Genomic DNA, 21,608 nt, shown 5'->3' on the forward strand with positions numbered 1-21,608 from the left:
CGAAGGAAGAGGACTCACCACATCTATTGTTACTACTGATGCACTAGAAATTATAAGGATGATCAAGAATCCGAGCGTCTAAACATATGATACAAGACATCATAGAACAAGAAAAATGAGTATACGGTCAATATATTTGAATGTACTGGTATGCTAAATAATTTTAGGCTAATATGCATGGGTTTATGTTCATGAGTAATAACTAACTAAATATATAGCATGTCGCACTGAGCAAGAGTGCATGAGAACTGTAAAGACTAAAAATAAAAGACCACGCATAAAACAAGTACTAAAGTAATCTGTAAACTGCAATACTGAAATCTGATAGTCAAGTAGCTGGTAAATTATATGTATGATCAAGCAACACTGAACTGAATTCTAAACTAAGTACTGAAATTGAAACTATGGGAGTTTTTATCTAACCAACATGCCCCAACAAAGATTGATTGGGGTCCAACTTGTAACCCCAGTTAGAAGGGTGTTAGTACCATTCCATTGGTTACTAACAATGGTTGGGTCAACCTTAATCTAGCAGGAAGACTAATAAGGTGTAAATATATTTGTCAACCCTAGACTGGAAGGAAGACATATTAACCTATACTGGCTATGTATTTCTGTAACTCACGGATTTCTACTGAGGGTCACACCCTAAACAGGTAGGAATACCCCCATCCCTGAGTTCGATCGATATTGAATCCTACTTCCAACTTAATCAACACTGATCACTAAACTGAAATAGGCTTGACAGAATTCACACTGACCATGTTAACTGACTGAGTACTACTGCTCATGATACAATTGGGACCCTTCCATAACTACTAACAACTAAGTAAATAGATAACTTTCGGGTATCATGACCCCAAGGACTCGATAACATTGACAATAGAACCATACTACAACTTTAGGATCAAAACAAGTAGTCATTATTCAAAACTTATTCATCTAGACATTTTGTCAAACACATGATAGGCATAATCTTGTACATGGAAACGAACAACATACTGACATACCATGGCTACAATATTAACTTCACAATTTAAAGGTTTGACATGAGATTTACATCAATTAACATACACATTAGTTTATTCTACTTGAAATCCATATATTCTTAACTTGAATATTCAACAACAATACATTTATGGATATAATTCAATTCAAATCAAGCAAAACTCATAACTTAACTTTTAAAAAGAGATTCCTGGACTCCAAGGGTGGAAGAGAACAAAGGATGAACACTTAACATACCTTAATTGGAGGGTTTGAGAATGTTCTTGATGGATTCCTTGGAGCTTGATCTTGAATGTTGGATGAGTTAGGGTTTGTTCTTGAAAGAGGGCTATTTTAATTTGAAAGAATTGTGAAATAATAGACCATTAATACTCTCTTGGGACTTAAATATTGTTTTGGCTGAATTAGGTGAAGGGTAAAGGACATAAATGCCCTTGAAAAATCATAGATTAAATCTGGAAATACACGGGCCGAGATAGAGCGGGCGGCACGAGCTCTGGAGAGGTTCTATGAGGAGGGAGGTGCGGCATTTGGAGTGGCACTAAACAGAGGGGGTGTGGGCTCTAGAGCAGTGCTATGGAGAGGGCAGCATGGGCCTTTTGCAGGTTGCTACTTTTTTGAAAATCCAAACACGATCTTATGCTGGTCCAAAAATCTCAAAACTCACCGGAGACGTACAATTGACTACCCTAATCATGAATCAACTTTAAAATCAACAATACGACCTCGAGAAGGCCAAAAATAAAATTATCAAAGTTTAAGGGATTTTGGAATGATTAAATCTTAACACTTAGTGAAAATTTTCTAAGACTTTGACCCCTTTAACATGGAAGGGTGAGCAAAAATGAGCTAGGATTTTACGGGGTCTTACAGTTTTACTGTATAATTATCTTTGTGAGCAACCCATCCAAATAAATTGGACCAGGGCAATTTCTATTGGATTTTATTCTTGTTTGCTGTAGTGAGGGGATTTAAAGGCCTTCTCAAATTCTATTTCACTGCTAAAACCAGTCTAATCACTATTGAATCACCACACTACCATCAAATCTTGATCCCTTATCAAAACATAGAGCATGAACATGAGCAAAACCATCATTAAATTATATCATGGTATCAACACCATCCTTTTTCTTGGTCCCTCAGCCTTATCAGTTTGGACCTATCAAAATTAACCGTAAAGTACAAGATCTTATTTGAAGGATCAATGTATAATTAGTAAAAAATAGCATTCACAAAATCATTATACTTTATGTGTGTTTCCACGATAACCTGATCAGTAATACATACCTCCTACATAAGAATGTGGATCCATCCATCTGCATGCACCTTATTTTTCCTAGCCCATTAATAACAGAAACAAAATAGTGTTTTATCTTCTGTTTCTATTATGTAGTGTACAAAACGACGAAGGATAAATGGGTAACGATCTTAAAAACCTTTCTTGTTTCTCTTCCGGAAAGGGTAACAACAATCTTAAAAACTAAAAATCTAATGGAGAAATCCTTGCTACTACTGGATTGAGTTCTTCCAACAGATGAACCATCGGTTGTAACAAATGGGAAATCTGTTGGAAGAACTCAATCCAATAGCAAAGGTTTTTAGTACTCCTAGTAGATGATTGATATTTTGCAACAGATGGGATATTTATTAGAAGAACTAAATCCAGGTTTTTTATTTTTTTTAAAAGATGACCAATCCGTTGCAACAGATGGACCATCTATTGGAAGAACTCAACAAAAATGGTTATTAATAAAAAACTAGTTATTGAAAAGGTGAAAAGTCATGGATTTTTGATTATTTAATAAAGAAAAATGGTTCGTAAATAAATAATAAGGGAAAATGAAAAACACAATTTTAAATCATAAAAAATAGTTATTTAATTTAAATAACTAATGTTAATATTAAAAAGATGAAAAGTCACTTTTCACTTTTTTTATATTTTTATCTATTTTTTAATTTAAATAATCAAAAAGTCACCAGTTTGTTTTAATTAAGGGATATAAAATTATTAAAAAGAAGGTGAACAGGCGTGATTTTTTACCTAACATATTCAAATTCAATCCTCTATAAATAGGTCCTTACTCATTCAGTCTCCTCCACTTTATTTATTTCTTGCATCTTGTCTTTCATAAAAATACACACCATTACATCTTCAACCACTTTTCTTTCAAAAGAAAATTTCTTTTTCGTCCGTTGAGGTATGTTTTATTTTCTTCTTCTAAAATGAAATTTGTTCACATGTAAGGCGTGTTTTTTTGGTTAAACTATCAGTTGGTAGAATATGTTGTATTAAATTTGGACTCTTTTATTTTCTTTAGTGTTTTACATTTTCACTTAATGCATGCATATTCTAGATATGACTGATCCAGTTTGGGACATGACGATTTTGCTCGACACCATGAAGAAACTTGAAAGGCTGGCTCATGAACTCCGATGGGTGTTGAGCGCCACGAGAGCAAGGGTGCTTCGTGATATTCAAAGCTTGAGGGCCCTGCTACTGCCCAATGGGTTTTTGGTTGATAATAACAATAATAATTAGGTTATATTTTTTCTTTTATCATATGTATTTTATTTATTTATATCGAATCTACCTAATGTATGTTTTATTTTATTTGGTTTTGTATTCTGTATGTAATGAATGAAAAAATTTATGTTTGGTCGACTTTGACTTATTTCTTATTTAATTTTTATCATGTCTATTTCTTTTTCTTAAGATGTTGAGGGGTATAGGTAGTTTGAGCGCCTGGAGTGAAAAAGAAAGAATCAGTTACTATAAGAAGTTAAGTTTGGTTGGGTTGAGTCTATATCACATAAAAAAAATCACAAAAAATATAATAGAATTGGCACAATTTTGAATCCAGTAGAAACAAAGGTTTGGAGATCTTCCAATAGATGGACCATCTGTTGCAATAGATAGGTCATCTATTGTAAAAATCTAATCCAGTGGCAAAACTATATTATGTTCTTCTAACAGATCTGTTGCAACGGATGGTCCATCAGTTGGAAGAACACAATCCAGTAGCAAGGGGTTTAAGTTCGTCTAAAAGATGACCGATCTGTTGCAACAGATGGGTCATCTATTGGATGAACACAATCTAGTGGTAGGAACTATATTATGGTCTTCTAGCAGATTGGCCATATATTGCAACAAATGGGTAATCTATTGAAAATATTTTTGTAGTTTGTTGTATGTAGTTAATTTCCAGTTGTTGTTTTTATTGATGCACAAATTAATTATTGGATCATAAATAAAGATATATTTCTTACAATAAATAATGACATTTACATTCCCAACAATGAGTTAAAACTATCAAAGTCATAACAAACAACAACACAAGAATATTTACTATTACAACGATCATGGAGTATTACTATCTGGGCATGCAGTTCTTTTGTGGCCAACGCTCTTACATATGGAGCACTTGTTTTTTCTGGATGGAAATGCTTCTCTGGTTCCACGCCTCCTCTTATATGGTCTTCTTTTCAATTTGATACTGCTTGGGTCAATATAAGGAAGAGGTATTAATCTCTCCAAAAGATCAGCAAAAACAACCCAAGAATATTTAGGAGGCACCGGATTAATATTCTAATAATATGCCATTATATATATTTCCACTGAATAATATAGAGACGTGTACTCATAAATTTGAGTTCTATATCATGCACCATGTTGGGATCGAAGTGTTTCCATACTATATGGACAAGGTATTTAGTCCAAGTCAAAAACTCTACATGTACAAGATTTTCTTTGAAGATCGGCCGTGGCAACATCATCATGACCGTCAATACTGAACTTGTAATTTTCTATTTGATGAGCCAATTACTTATTCCCCAAACTGAGGTTCTTTGATATTTATTTTTGATTTTTGGAACTACTCTGTTTCTTAAGTTCACGAACTGCATACTCCTTTTGTGAAAAAAATTGGCATATCTCATTTTTGTTTCATTAAATAGTGCTACAATGGGAAATTCCCTTTCAATGCCAAGCATTGGATTCACCCATTCAACTATGTTTGACGTCATAATATTATAAATGTACGAAAAATTTACTTAGTACAACATACAAACTTGTAACTTAAACAAGATATTAAATTTATAATAATGTACCTATTTTCCAGACAAAATGTCCGGCTCTCTCTCTCAAAATTGACACGCTCGAGATATTATGCTGGCCTGGGTACCATATCCCTTATTTGATTGAAATGGTCAAAAATTTAGTTGTAGCATATGCTTTAGCTGCTCTATGGAAAAGAGACACGACCCTTTCGTTCTGATAGTTATTTCAAATATTTTCTCCGAGATGCCTCATGCAACAACCAAAGTGGGCTAAAGGGTAGATAATTGAACCCATCTATTGGATACTTGGATGCCTATTTGAAATTATACACAACTCATCCGTATTTTCTACACAGCTTCGCATTTGTTCAAAAAAATATGCATACGAGGCATCACATTCCTTGTCCACTACATAAAAAGCGACAGGACTGATGTGATTCTCTATATCCTGTGTCACTGTCGATAACAAAACTCCTTGATACTTAATCCTCAAGAAAGTTCTGTCGATGGCTATGACTTTTCTCAGTTTTTGAAAACCGATAATTCAAGCACTATAGGATGCAAAAAGTACTTTAACCTTTCATTTTCATAAATATGAAACGTTGTCTTACTTTTAAGATTTGTGGACTCAAGCATGTAACGGTAGGCATCAAGGACTGAATACTCGTGCTCATGTGTCCCCCTAATCAAAGAATTTGTAATCTCTATGGTCGTAAATCTTCCAATAACTGACCATACAACCAAATTTTATATGGATTTGATTGGCATATCACTTGTGGAAGGGTCTTTGCCATTGGGGAACCTATTTTTGAAATATTTACCAAGGACCTTTGACATGGCGTGGTGATTATGGCTCGTAACATGATCCAAAACTATATGTGTGATACTTTTCATAAACTTTAATAACAAATCTATCAAAACTTAAGAATTTTATAGCCCTCAACCACCACTTACAGTCTGGATGAGTACATCTAAAATAATAGACATTACCCAAACTAATCAGCTTCTTTAGTTGAAAATCTTTTCAAACAAGCAATATAAAAATAAGTAGCTAGTTCATCCTTATTATTGAATGTCATTCTCTTGTAAAAAATAGTCTCGTCATCTTGAAGATTGCCCGACTGTATTGATTGAGAAGAACTGCCCACTGTATTACTCGCAAAAACGGGTGTAGTCATCTGGACTATTCATATCTAGATCATCCAATTTATCATCAATTATATCTTATTTTTATTCTTGTACATTCTGATTCTCATTCTCTATCAATTTTTTAACAACGGCCTAGCTGAATCACTAAGATAAGCACGCAATCTAACCAAATTGATTATCTTGAAAAGTAGTACAAGTTTTTTCGATCGACAAATTAGTCCATAATAGCTGATGATTGAGTTCACAATATCATCATACAAAACATCACTTCAAACTTTTATCGCTATCGTATCTACCATTTCACCCTCCTTCCAATGCCAATATATCTATTGTTCTTCTCATTCTTTTCACCATGACAATCCACCCCTATTGTTATTGTTGATCTATCTACTAGTGGTACCTAAAGATAAACATTTATTAAAAAAGTTAATAACAAAGTTATAATAAAATTAATAATGATTGTATAGTATATACAACAACATAAGAAATTATATACACTACACTATCATTACCAATGTTGCAACAGATGAGACATCTGTTGGATTAAGCTTCAGGTTTTTTCCAAGAATAGTATCATAAATGTAATGCCCTGAATCTGATACTCAAAATGCTACACGGTGCTCATGAACCCTAAGGACCGCAAGCTAACCCATGACTGATATCTATACCTGTATACTGCATACAATGCTGTATAATTTTGGAAACATGAACTGAAAGGCCATAAGGTTCAAATTATAACATAATATCTAATAAAAGTATAACATTTGAATGGGGTATGAAATACCCAAAACAATTGAAATAAACTAACTAAACATAGTAGTCTAGAAAGCCTCTAACTGACTGAACTGTTTGAATGAGAAGTTGATGGGACATGTCCCCAAATAACTTAAATTAATAAACTAATTAATGAGATAATAGAGAATAATCATGTCATAGAAGGATGAGAACTCACTGCTAACTCTGACTACTGATATCTAGAATTTACTGATGCTCCAGATCTCGTGTCTTTGAACCTATGGTATAAAACACCATAGCACGAATGCATCAATACGACTGAATGTACTGGTATGCATATGAGGTAGGCTAAATGCATGGTGTTCATATACATGAACAATAATAATAACAGACTGACTATCATGAGCGTGAGAATACATGTATGAAACATAATAACTGACACTAATACTGTGATAACATGATCACTGAATCTGAGTACTAATAACATGACATACTGATACTGATATAACTGACAACATAAGTGAATGTATCTGGCAGTCCTAATTCTGATGGAACTATCTGAGTTTCGTACTAAACTGAGGTGACTGTATCTGACAGTCCTAAAATCTGAAGAACTATCTGAGTTCTTAACTGATACTGATATTGAAACTGTGGGAAGTAGTCATCTAACCTACATGCCCTAAATTTTCTATAATAACTAAGTGGGGTCCAATTTGTACCCTGATTAGAAGGGTGTCAATACCGCGCCACTGGTAAGGACAACATGAGAGTAACCCTCAACTAGCAAGTTACTCAAATGAGAATGGTGGAAACCCTCAACTAGTGGATTAAGCCACCCCATCTATCCTCGACTAACAGGTATGATGTCTCAACCTACACTGGCTACGTAGTTCTAGAATGCAAAGATTGCTTCTAAGAATCACACCCTCTACTAGTAGGTGAGTTCCCATCCTTGGGTTCACTAGGTACTAATTTCTACTCCCATCTGAATAGACACTAAACATGATTTACTGAACTGAACATGGACTGAGTTACTGAATCCCATTGACTGATAGACTACTATTGATATCTAACAACTGACTGAGTTCATGTGATCATTGAGGTTTCCTGAGTCATAAGACTGTCTGAAGTCTAAGGATCATGGCTTGACTGAGAGTATCGTGAAAACATGACATGGCTCTAGGAACACAGCTAATGTTTTGGGTACAAGTACCCCCAGGACTCGATAGAAGGAAATTGACAAAGCATGACATACTTGAACACATAATAATCACCATAATCCATAATTCGTTTATTGAATAATTTCATCAAACAGATGATAGGCATAAACTTGTACATACAAGGGGATTTTATGATATCATGCTAATTGGACATTTTCCTTCATCTAGGCATTTAATCAAACACATGGTAGGCATAGTATGTGTAAACAACATTATACAATAATTAAACATCATGATTCGATTCTAATTTCATCATTCAAGGGTTTAGTCATAAGTTTGCATGAATCTATATCTATACTAATCAACCCACATAAAATTTATCACCCAACATGGAATACAATTTAATTACTCATTATCAATATTAACAGGAGCAACCCAATCATAAAATTCATAAAGAAAATCCAAAACTCAAACTTAGAAAAGGAATTTTTGGGCTTCATTGATGAAAGGAGTCCATGAATGAATACTATGCATACTTGGGTTGAGTTTGTTAATATTCTTGAACTTGAAGAATTTGAATCTCTTAGTTCTTAAAGAAGATTTGGATTTTATTCGTGGAGATTAATCATAGAGAGAAAACCCTAATCTTGTTATTGTGAAATAATAGTAAATAAATAAGCTGAGGCCGGATATAACTGGGTATATATAAGTGGATGGTAATTGACCATAATACCCCTATTAAAATGACTTAAAATAACTTAGTGGGACATGCGATGGTCTATCGCTGGGTCGACGGTCCGTTGGACTCACTGTCAGATTGAAATAGAACTGGGACCTACTACCATGGTGCGACGGTCCGTCGCTTGTCTGACGATCCATCGAACCTCGCCGTCGTACTCATCCAGAGAGTTGGATCACTGCCTCGATGTGATGGTCCTTTTCTATGGTCCATCTCTTATTCGACAGTCCGTCGGCCTGCACCGTTGTACTTGGGCTATTTTACTGTCTTCTGTATTTCGGCCATAACTTCCTCGTCTAACATAGAATTTTGATGAAATTGGTATCGATGGAAAGATTATTTGATTTCCCACGTGAAAAAAAAGTGAAAATCTTAAAATACCATATGTACAAAAATGGATTCATGTTTCAAAGAAAGTTCTAGCATTCTTGAGACAATTTTGAGCTAGGAAAAGGTACGGGGTATTACAGTAAATCCTAACAGATGATTCATACGTTACAACAGGTGAATAATATGTTGTAATAGATAACTCACCTATTGGTATTCATGTTATAGTTCTATAAAACCTAAAGCTGATTTCAACAGATGAGTCATCCTTTGGAAAGAGGATTCATATTACAGAACTATAGAACCTGAAATTAATTTTAATAGATGAGTTATCTGCTACAACAGGTGAGTAATTTGTTGTAATGTGTAAGTAATATATTACAACAGATGACTCACTTATTGGGATTCATATTACAAAACTATAGAACCTAAAGTTGATTCCAATAGATGAGTCATCTATTATGATAGGTTTATTTACCATCTTGTTCGAGTCAAAGACTCTAGTTCAGAAACTTCAATTCTTGAGTCAGTTACAGCAGTAAGTGAATTCTAAGATGTATTTCCTAAAGATCTTCCGGGAGTTTCTCCCGAAAGGAAAATAGACTTCAGAATAGACCTTCTTCTATATACTCAGCCTATCTCCATTCCTTCATATAGAATGGCTCCAGCAGAACTTAGAGAGTTAAAGAAACAGTTAAAGGATCTCCTAGATAAGGGATTCATCAGACCTAGTCAAGAAATATGGTTCTCTCAGAATGTGTATTGACTACCATCAGTTGAACAAAGTCATAGTCAAGAATAAATATGCACTCCCTAGAATCGATGACTTTTTTGACCAACTTCAGGGTGCCAGCTACTTTTCTAAGATAGACCTCAGATCTAGCTATCATCAACTCAGAGTCAAAGAATGTGACATTCCAAAAATAGCTTTTTGAACTCGGTATGGTCACTTTGAATTTTTAGTCATGTCCGTTGATCTTACAAATACCCAAGAAGCTTTCATGGACTTGATGAATTGAGTGTTCAAGCAGTACGTGGGCATGTTCATTATAGTCTTTATTGATGACATTCTTGTCTACTCTATAGCGAAAATAAACATGCAGATCACCTCAGGATAGTATTGTAGACTCTCAGAACTCATTAATTGTTCGCCAAATTTAGTAAGTGCAAATTTTGGCTAAGGTCAGTAGCATTCCTTGGTCATATTATTTTTGGTGATGGTATTAGAGTTAATCCTCAAAAGAACAAAGTGGTGAGAAACTGGCCCTGACCCATTTCTCCATCAGGCATCAGGAGTTTCTTGGGTTTGGCTGGCTATTATTGTTAGTTTGTCGAAGGGTTTTCATCTATTGCATCCCACATGTCCAGATTGACTCGGAAGAAAGTTAAGTTTCAGTGGTTAGATTCCTGCGAGAAGAGTTTTCAAGAGTTGAAGACTCGACTCACCTTATCCCCAGTTCTTACTTTGCTAGATGGTTCAGACGGGTTTGTTTTGTACTGTGATGCATCCAGAGTAGGTTTGGGTTGTATCCTTATGCAGAGAGGTAAGGTTATAGACTATGCCTCTAGATATATTAAGCCCCATGAAAAGAATTATCTGACTCATGATCTTAAGTTAGTAGAAGCAGTATTTGCCTCAAAGATTTGGAGGCATTACTTGTATGGGGTGCATGTTGATGTGTTCATTGATCACAAGAGTTTGCATTATGTGTTTTCTTAGAAAGATTTGAATTTACGTCAGAGGAGGTGGTTAGAGTTATTGAAAGATTATGACATGAGTGTTCTGTATCATCCGAGCAAGGCTAATGTAGTAGCTAATGCTCTCAGTAGAGTGTCTGTGCGTAGTATTGCCTAGGCTGAGGATGGTAAGAGGAAGTTAGCTCAAGAAGTTTATCAGCTTTTCCGACTATGTATCCACTTAGTCGATTCAGCAAAAGGTAGTGTATGGGTGTAGAGTAGCTTAGAATTATCTCTAGTTTCCGAAGTGAAGGAAAAGTAGGATAGGGATCCCAGCCTAGTTAAGTTGAAAGAATTAGTCAGAAATTAAAAATTGGAGGTTTTCTCCCAAGGGGGAGATGGTGTGCTACGTTTTCATGGTCGGCTATGTGTACTAGGTGTAGATGATTTGAGGTAATGAATTCTTGTAGAAGCGTATGGTACGCATTACTTGATTTATCCAAGGGGCACTAAGATGTACCGTGATTTGCGGGTGGTCTATTGGTGGAGTGGGATAAGAGGGATATTGCAGAGTTCATAGTTAAGTTCTCTACATGCCAGCAGGTTAAGATTGAATACCAAAAGCCAAGTGGGTCCATACAGGATTTTAGTATTCCAACTTAGAAGTGGGAGGAAGTGAACATGGATTTTGTGACATGTTTGCCTCGTACCCGTCATCAGCATGATTCTATTTAGGTTACGTAGACGGGATGACCAAATTATTTCAGTTCTTACCAGTCCATACCTCTTATTCTGCCGAGGACTATGCCTAACTCTGTCTGAAAAATTTGGGTAGGTTGCACGATGTTCCCTTATCTATCATCTCAGATAGAGGTACCCAGTTTACCTCTTATTTCTAGAAAGCATTCCAAAAGGGTCTTGGTACCCAAGTCCACCTCAACACAGCCTTCCATCCTCAGACAGACGGCCAAGCAGAAAGGACCATCAAGACTCTTAAAGATATGCTGAGATCATGCGTAGTTTATTTTAAAGGTAGTTGGGATGACCACTTACCTTTGATCAAATTCCCATATAATAACAACTATCATTCCAGTATCCAGATGGCTCCGTTTAAGGCTCTTTATATAAGAATATGTAGATATCTGATTGGTTGGTTTGAAGTGCGTGAGGCCACATTAGTAAGGCCTGACTTGGTGTTTGATGTGTTAGAAAAGGTCCAGTTGATCAGAGAAAGTCTTAAAGTATCCCAGAGACGACAGAAATTCTATGCAGATGTGAGGAGAAAAGATATGGAGTTTCAAGTCAGTGATTTTGTTTACCTAAAGATCTCTCCCATAAAGGGAGTGAAGAGGTTCGGCAAGAAGGGAAATCTCAGTCCCCGATATGTTGGTCCCTACAGAATTCTCAATCATTTTGGAAAGGTAGCTTACGAGCTTGAGTTACCTCCAAACCAAGCTTCAGTACACCCAGTATTTCATGTTTCATTGTTAAAGAAGTGTATTAGTGATCCAATAGTAGTCGTTCACTTAGAGAGTGTAGATGTTCAAAACAGTCTTTCCTATGAGGAAGTCCCAGTCGAAATTCTCGATTGTCAAATTTGTAAACTATGGAAAACAGAAGTTCGACTAGTCAAAGTTCTTTGGTTGAATCATTCCGTTGAGGAAGCTACTTAGGAAATAGAAGCAGATATGTGGACCAAGTATCCTCATCTTTTCTCTGCAAACTCGAATCCAGTCTGAGGTATTTATCTCCTTAAAGTTTCACTTTATCATACTCAGTTTCAGTTGCACATCATGTTCATGTCAGTTATGCATTCATAAATCAGTTTAGTCATGTAATCCATGCATCAGATATGCATATTCAGTGTGTAATATTAGTCCATCAGTTTTCTCAGCTTAATCAGTCTCATTCGAGGACAAATGATCCCAAGGGGGAGATATTGTAATACCCCATATTTCCCTAGCATAATTTAAACCTCAGTACGTAAGTATTCATATATAAATTTTTCTAAATACTCATTATTCCTTAGTTTAGAGCCCACCAAGTTGTGGAAAATTAAACTAGCTCCCCAACGATATAATTTTTGCCTTAATCCGATAAACGAGTAAGAAGTTAAGATAATTTTTAGTTTCAGTAAGCACCGTGATTTGGGCCCGTAGCACGTCGCGGAGAAGTGTATAATCATAATTGTCACTTTTTGAAGAAGCTCTGCAGTTATGGCGCGTCGCGGAGGAGTCCCATTTTACATTTGACAATTTTCAGTGAGCCAATGTGATGTCACTGCGTCGCGGTGAAATTCCAGATCTCAACCAGTGGGAGACCACGATCCCACCGCGGCATGCTAATGGCCAAAATGGCACTCATAAATTTCGAATGGCCCGACGCGATCTTGGCGCGTCGCGCCGGAGCCAAAAGTTGGGGTTTTCACTTTCCAGCCCGAGTTTGTAAATTTGTTTCGGGGTATTTGGGTCTTTTTCCACGGCCCTAATTAGCCTAAAATACAAGATTTAACCCCTAAGTGACCTAAATAATCATCATTTATTCAATTCCTCTTAAATTGAAGATCCCTTTTCTCAAGAACAAAAACCTTATCTCTCAAATTCAAGGCCAAATCTCAAGAACTCTCCATCAATCCTCTCAAATTCATTAACCCAGGTATGTTAGATGTTCATCCATGGGTTCACCTATAGAGTCCAAGTATCCAATTTAAATTGTGAAATTTTTATCTTTTGAAGTTATCTTGGTTTTAAAATTATGATTACACCATGAATTTTCATGAATCTTGTTCTATACCATATTTTAGTGAAATTGATGTCTATTACTACACTCCATATGTTTAAATATTGTTGTCCACTAATTTAATTCGTGATTTGTGATAATGGTGTTGAAGTTGTGCTTTACTACAAGCTTTAAAATAATTCCCATGCTCTATATACACCATGTATATCAAGTGTTTGATAACATGCTTACAAGAATGAATATTTAATAAAAGCCTTCATGCTATGTCCTCCAAGCTTTAGTGTAGTTTTACTATTATTGTTTTGAGTCCTGGGGTTATTGAATACCCAAAAACCATAGTTGTTTACTTAGTCTCATTTTGGTATCTTCAGAATAACTTTAGATTATATTATGAGCATTATCATAACAGTCAGTTAAACTCAAAACAGTCTAGTATTTCAGTGTTTATCAATTGGGAGTAGGATTTAGCACCGAGCGAGTGTAGGGATGGCGGCTTCCCCGTTAGATAGGCAGAATGGCTAGTAGCAGCCCCTAAACTCCAGAACTACATAGCCAGTGTAAGATATGAGAAGTCACCCGTCTATTTAGGCTTGACAATCTTGCAAGGGTCACCCGTCAGTTCAGGCTTGACACCCTTAGTCCTTCGGGATAGTACATCAGTATAGTAGATCCACACAGCTAGTGTTAGTACCCGTGGCACGGTACTAACACCCTTCAATCTGGGGTTACAGGTTGGACCCCAATTAGCTTAGATTGGGGCATATCATTTAGATGATACCTCCTACCGTCTCAGTCACAGTCTCAGTCATATCCTCAGTTATGGTTCTCAGTCATAGTCTTAGTCACAATCTCAGTTCAATAATCCAGTTTCAGTTGTTTGACCATGGCATACAGATATCAGTGATTCAATATCATATTTCAGTATCTAAAGACTATATTCAGAACATGTTATATGCTTGATCATGCATTTCAGTATTTACAGACTTTTATGTATACTCAGTATTTACAGATTCTCCATATTTTCAGTATTTATAGATTTCATGCACTCTGTTTGATACTCCATGCTTACACGTATATTCAGACAGTTATTATTTCCACTCATGAAAACATGCATATTAGCCTACCTCATTTAGCATACCAGTACATTCAAAGTACTGATCGTATATCTTTTTCTTGCGCTATGATGTATTATATCATAGGTTCTGACGCCCAATTTCTAAATTGCACATAAACTTCTCAGATCCTCAGCTGTAGCAGTGGTGGGTCCTCATATTTCGAGGATGGATTTATTTTATTTTATACTTTTCAATCTAGTAGTTAGTTGGAGTTAGGTGGGGGCCTGTCCCATCTACTCATATTCAGTTAGTTTAGAGGCTTTCGGACATGTCAGTTAGTTATTCAGTTTATCAGTATTTTATCAGATTCAGAGACAGTTGTTTTGCTAGATTCATATTCCAGTATTGATTCAGCAATAAAACCTTATGCATATCAGTTATTTTTTCGTAATTATGATATTATTATTCAGTGCTCGCAGCAGGTACCAGCTCATAAGTTAGCTTGTGGTCCCTCGGGACTGTATGCACTCTCGGGGCGTTACACCAAGATTCTAGGTAGCAAGGCTTCTGTTGATGCGGTGACTAATTTTGAGATTAACATGTTATTTCTTCAGCATTGTCAAAATCTAAAATACCCCTGAATATAAATTTAATGTCTTTAAGCAATCATGTTGGATACCAAAAATTGACTTAAAGGGCATAATAGGATCAAATTATTAACGGGGGGGCATTTTCTTTCAATTTCACATAGCTTAGGGGCATTTTTGACTCTTTTTCAAATATTAAACTAAGCTGACCAAAATTGGCTTTGAGAATGAGTCAAATTAACTTTCAAAAGATAAATATGACAACTAATGTAAAAAGGAGGGAGTACATTTTCACTTTGGAGAGACAATGACTAATCTTAAAAATTGAATTGGGTTAGATTAGTTCAATATTTAAAAGTTATAATGTAAATTCTTGGAAACTGTAGAAAAAGCAACATAAGTTGCAATTCCTCTTATAGCAATATAACAAAAGTATTAGCCAAAATTCATATAATTTCGACTAGTAAAATTTGTTTGCATATAATTTCACTTATGATATACCATTTGAAAGTTCCATTTTCATTTAATCAAGAGGGGCAAAAGATAGTTTTCGGCCGGCAAAGAGCTACACATGCCATATTTTTCGGTGACTGCTTTTATTGATGGCCTTTTCATGGAATGTTCAAAGTCAATATTTCTCATCTACTTCTGCTCGACCTATAGAAATTAATTGTGCATTATTAAAAGGATAAATTACACAAAATCACAAAGACCTTATTACCTAAAATCTCTTACTTTTTAAATAATTATTTAAAATTTTAGATTTTATATTTTACTCTTGATGCATATGAATAAAAACTTCACCCTACTTTTACTCCACAATTAATGCATGTAATCTATTTATCTTTGAAGATTTTTTTTTCAAATATTTCATCCCGTAAAATCTCTCCCAAATTATCATCAATTGATACAACTTTCATCTCCTTTACTGCAATTTTTTCACCAACTTCATTGTCTTTTTTTTATTTTTTTATCAACTTTTCTTTAATTAATTCTGAATTCTTTTTCAACTTTCAAGTCAGTATCCATTAAGGAAAAGAGGAGAAATTGAACAATCAGTTGTTAAATTTTCGACGAGAACGATTAAAGTGATGATATTGGTGAGGATGAACGATGGAGGGGTGGGGTAGCCAAGAGGCAGTGATAGTGCAGACGAACGCCTCGGGGGATAGTGGTGAATTATATGTATCAATCATAAGTAAATTGAATAATCAGTTGTTAGCTTTCTAATGATAACGATCAAAGTGGAAGATGGTGAGGGCGAACGAAGGGGTGCAAGGTAGCTAAGGTGGCGGTGATGGTGAGGACGAACGATGGGAGAGGAGTAACCAAGGCGGTGATGGTGCGGACGAATGACCGAGGGGGGATTATATGTATCAATCCTAAGTATCAAAACATATACATATACATATACGTATATATCAATCATATGTATCAAGACATATACATATGTATCAATCATATGTATCAAATAAATATATTTAATACATCTATAAATATATTTATCAAGAACTTGTATATTCTTTTCATAATTTTAAGGATGATGCGTATGTTTTTTGTTCATTTAATGGTTTCACCAACCTCATTCAGTTTGGATATTTCTCAAGAGATACATATGGTATTTTATTTAATTCTGTGATACATTTTATAAGTGCACCATTGATACATTTTATTCTGTGAGAAACGACATGTGTAACACTGATATAATAGTATAAAAAAGGAAAAAATGCATAAAGTAGCATACTTAAGTATTAAATTATAAAAAATAACAACACTTTTATTAAATTACATTTTCTAGCATATGTATTTGTATTTTTGTAGCAACAGTTTGCAAATACAAAATACATATCGATCATAAGGGCAGTAAAAATCATATGTATTTTTGTATTTTTGTAGCAACAGTTTGCAAAAATATAAAATACAACTTGCTATATTATGTAATTATGAAACTGTTGCTATGAAACTCGTAATTAAGGGGATAAGTATGTTATTTTTGAATTTTGCCCAAAAAGGGAAAAAATATGTATTGGAATATATACATTAACAGTATGATACATTTGTTGTTGAAATACTGATGATACATATGATATATACTTTGTGATAGTGATTCATATTTTTAATTTATTTATAAATGTTTGATACATTTAACGTATATTTGACATATATAAATTATTTATTTTGGCGTGAGATTAAATTTTTAATGATTAGTGAGTAATTTTACGAAATGTATCATTATGATACATCTGGAATCAGATTTATTATTTTCAAGATTTGTGTCTAATTTTACTTCCTGTAATAATTGAAAATTAGTTACTTCATTATTTAACAAACCACTAATTACAAACGTATCACAATGTATATGTATCAAGGCTAAAAATATGTATCATAAATATTAAAATTTGGAATATCATGTAATTAAATAAAATTATGGAAAAAAGTGTTAGAATCCATTAAAAATTCGAAATTTATGTAAGTTACCGTTATTAAAAAATATGGTGGTCAGGAATTAGGACACAGGATTAGTAGATGTATCTTTCTTTTCAGTTTTATTAATATTACTCTCTTAGTGTCTTCCTCTTCAATTCTAATATCATCTCATTCTAATATTACCTGTTGTTTTTCTTTGCTTTAGTAATTGTATTTTTTGTTATGGCTATTGTTGTTTTCTTCACTTTTTTTACGGTATATATTTGTTATTTGATATGTTTTACTTAAATCAAGGTCTATTAAAAACAATTTATCTACCTTTAGAAGATACGGATAAGACTATGTACACACCACCTTTCCCAAACTTCACTTCTGAGATTACACTAGGTTATTTTTATTTGAAATGGGGTCTTTCCTTCACCTATCATATGTCTCGGCTTGGCTTCATTCTAAATTAAGGAGGCATTCTGGTGGACGCATGCACGTAGGAAGGCTGAAAACTACATAAGCTAGAATACTATTGTGTTACCAAAGCAAAAAACTTCAAAATCTTGGACCACTTTTTAGCTTTTGTAGATTACTACTGTCTACTCCATTGTCTATCATCTATTAAGATGGGGCACTCACTTTTTTTGGGTGATGTAAGCTTCAACGACCATATCTCTTAACATTGTACCTGAATCATTACTAGAAAAAGATAGAATTGAGGTCGGCCTAAGTACATTCAATCATATCTATGCGAGTGGAAGATAGTTGTACTGTATAATATGATTAAGGGGCATGTGAGTTGATTCGAATGGTTTTTTTCAAATTGATAGCAAAATCACTTAATAAAATGACTTGTTTACAGTTGACATCCCTAATCTGATTCAAGAATGGCTAAGTTTCTCTGACTTTACAAAAAATGTTGTCAAATTCGGGCCGGATCTTTCAAAAACACAACTTTGAAGAATCCGACACACAGTCTGTCTTTTTTGAAGATTCCGAGTAACATAGAAGATTGAAACATTTATTCTGACTGGCTACTCTGTATAATTAACTTGCCTTTGGCTTGTTGCTATTGTTGATATTTGAAAAACGCATTTATGCATTATCTTAAAGAAAAATTACAGAAACTAGCATCCTTAACACTATAATTATAATAAATAGCAGTATTTTTTTAAAATTACAACTTATAGCAAACTAGCAATATTTTACCCATTTTTAAGAGAGGAGCGTGTGTTTCTCCCTTAAGTTTATCTTTTCCCTTTTTTCACGCAATATTCACTTCTCTCTTTCCAATTAACCATATCTTCTGTTTTTTTTTTCAATTTTTGCTTTGATCTCTCAATCTGTTGACAAACATTGTGCTCCATATTATTTGCATCTCATCTTTTCATATAATTTATAAAAAAAAATTTCATATTGCTTTCTTCTTCGTTTTTTTTGTTTTGATGTTTTGTGATTTTTTTGGTGTTTTTCAAGTCAAAGGATGTCGTTTCTGACGATGGGTGGGCTAGTTGCTTCGACTGGACTCATCGATTTCAGCATTTCTCGGTGGATTTTCAACAAAGAGAGAGTCTATCCGTCAAATTTCACCGTGATTGTGATCGGCAGCGGCATTAATGTTGTTTTACCGGCGAGTATTAGCCGAAATTGATCAATGGGATTGAATTTTAGTTGGTGGTTTGTTGATTTTGCAGATCCGGTGAGGGACGGGCTTGGCCATCCTTTTTATGGGTTTTCCGATGATGTGATCGCGGCGTGTCGGTATATTTCGATCAGATTTCTATAAAATGTAATTTTTACAGTATAGATATGTATTTATATTTGGTAATTATAAGATTTGTATTTGAATTTGGTACTGATAAGATTTGTATTTGTTACAGTGTAGATATCGATTTGTATTTGGTATTGTAAGATTTGTATTTGTTTCAATATAGATATGCATTTTTTTATTTATAATCTTATATTTTATAGACAACATGTTCATATATTTATTTTTGTCTTTATAATGTGAAGATATGTATCTATTAAATTTAAGATATGTATTTATATTTTAGGGGTTATATAAGATGTATTTGTTATAGTATAGATATATATTTGTATTTATAGGGATTGGGGTTTATATATGATGACATATGCTGAGTGTCTTACTTTTGGTGAATGTGTTCCAAATATTGACTGTGATTCAGATCTTCTTCGCATGAGATACGCTTCAAAGTTGTGGCATTATGGTTCGAGGAAAGAAGAAGAGAAGGCACAAAGTGATAATGAAGCACCAATGAGGCCTCCTATGAAAATTGGGATAACAAAAGATACTGAAGTGCATGATATTTGACGTTTATTTTGAATTTGTTATATTTGACAACAGTTAACTTTAGGTGGACTAACATTTAGTTGAATATTTCTTAGGTTTCATGTGTTACTTTAATGTTGAAAATCGATATTCTAATGTTTATTTGATGTGATATTTAGATTTTTGATGTTTAAACTATAGAATAAAAATTTTTGTGGTTAGTATACGTTACTGTTATGCATATGTCGGTATGAATATGTGTTTTTCAGTTTTGAATATATTTTTGAGTAACTAATATATAAATTCCAGTATATGCATTTGAATTTTTTATTTTATGCATATGTATTTTGAGTAATGCATGTGTTTTTTTTTCAGATATGCATATGTATTTATGCATAATGTATATATATTTATGCATAATGCATATGTATATATGAATATTGCATATATTTTTTGCAAGTTTGAATATATAGCTTCTGCTATATATATATATATATATGTATGTATTAAACTGGACAAATTTATATACATATCCATAGCCGAAAAAATACATATTCAGACAAATGTGTATTTATATATATGTGTGTGTGTGTGTGTCTGTGTGTGTGTGTCTGTGTATTTAAGCAGAGTTATCCATAGATTTTTTTCAATTATGCGTATATATCTATGAATAATGCATATTTATGTATGATTAATGCATATATTTTTTAAAAAAAAAAAGCATATGTATTTAAAGTTTTGATTACATAATTGATATTTCTTTATATGTATTTTTTATTTTTTTCATTTATTACATAAAGGTATGTTAACTTATTTTTAGTTTTTATAAATAGCATAGGTACTTAATAGATTCTCATATGTATTTTTTCAGATTAAAAAATTGATAAGTGTGGCTTCCAATTTCTTAGGTATAAATCAATGATGTTATATGTCTTGTACAATATATTCATAATGAATTAAGTTCAGCAAGTTCAGTAAAAAAATTACAACAATTTAACTATAACAAGTTCAATAACATCAAACATTTTTTTCAAAATTTAGAATCATATAATTATCAATGAAAAAATAAAGCAATTATTTTTTGACATAATGCTACATCATGAACAGATCAACATTTAAACTAAGTGTAACATTTAAACTATAACAATATTATTGTACATTTTTCCATAGACGTCGCATACATGCATAATGTGGTACATCATTGTACACACCATCAACAACTTTTATGATGCTTGCATTACGATCAGAAACTACACACATATGTTATCTTTCACCGTATGCTTCCTTCATATTCTCAAATAACCAAGTCCAAGATGCATCATTTTCAGAATCAAGTACACCACATGCCAAAGGAAATATATGTCCTGCATATTAATATTAATATATATATATATATATATATATATATATATATATATATATATATATGAATATATGATTTTTACACATAAAATACTGCATATGTATATTATAAATACATATAATTGGAAACATATGTAATCTTCATAATGTTGTTCATATGTCCATCTACAAGAGTGTTTAACCAGAGAAGGTATGCTTCCCCATTATCGATCTCCAGAACATCAAAAAACAGTAAAAATAAAATTAAATATCAAATACGTACTATATACAACAAGTAATTCATATATATACAAAATTGCAAAACGAATT

This window comes from Capsicum annuum, chromosome 5 (assembly GCF_002878395.1).
Source record: "Capsicum annuum cultivar UCD-10X-F1 chromosome 5, UCD10Xv1.1, whole genome shotgun sequence".
Taxonomy (NCBI): Eukaryota; Viridiplantae; Streptophyta; class Magnoliopsida; order Solanales; family Solanaceae; genus Capsicum; species Capsicum annuum.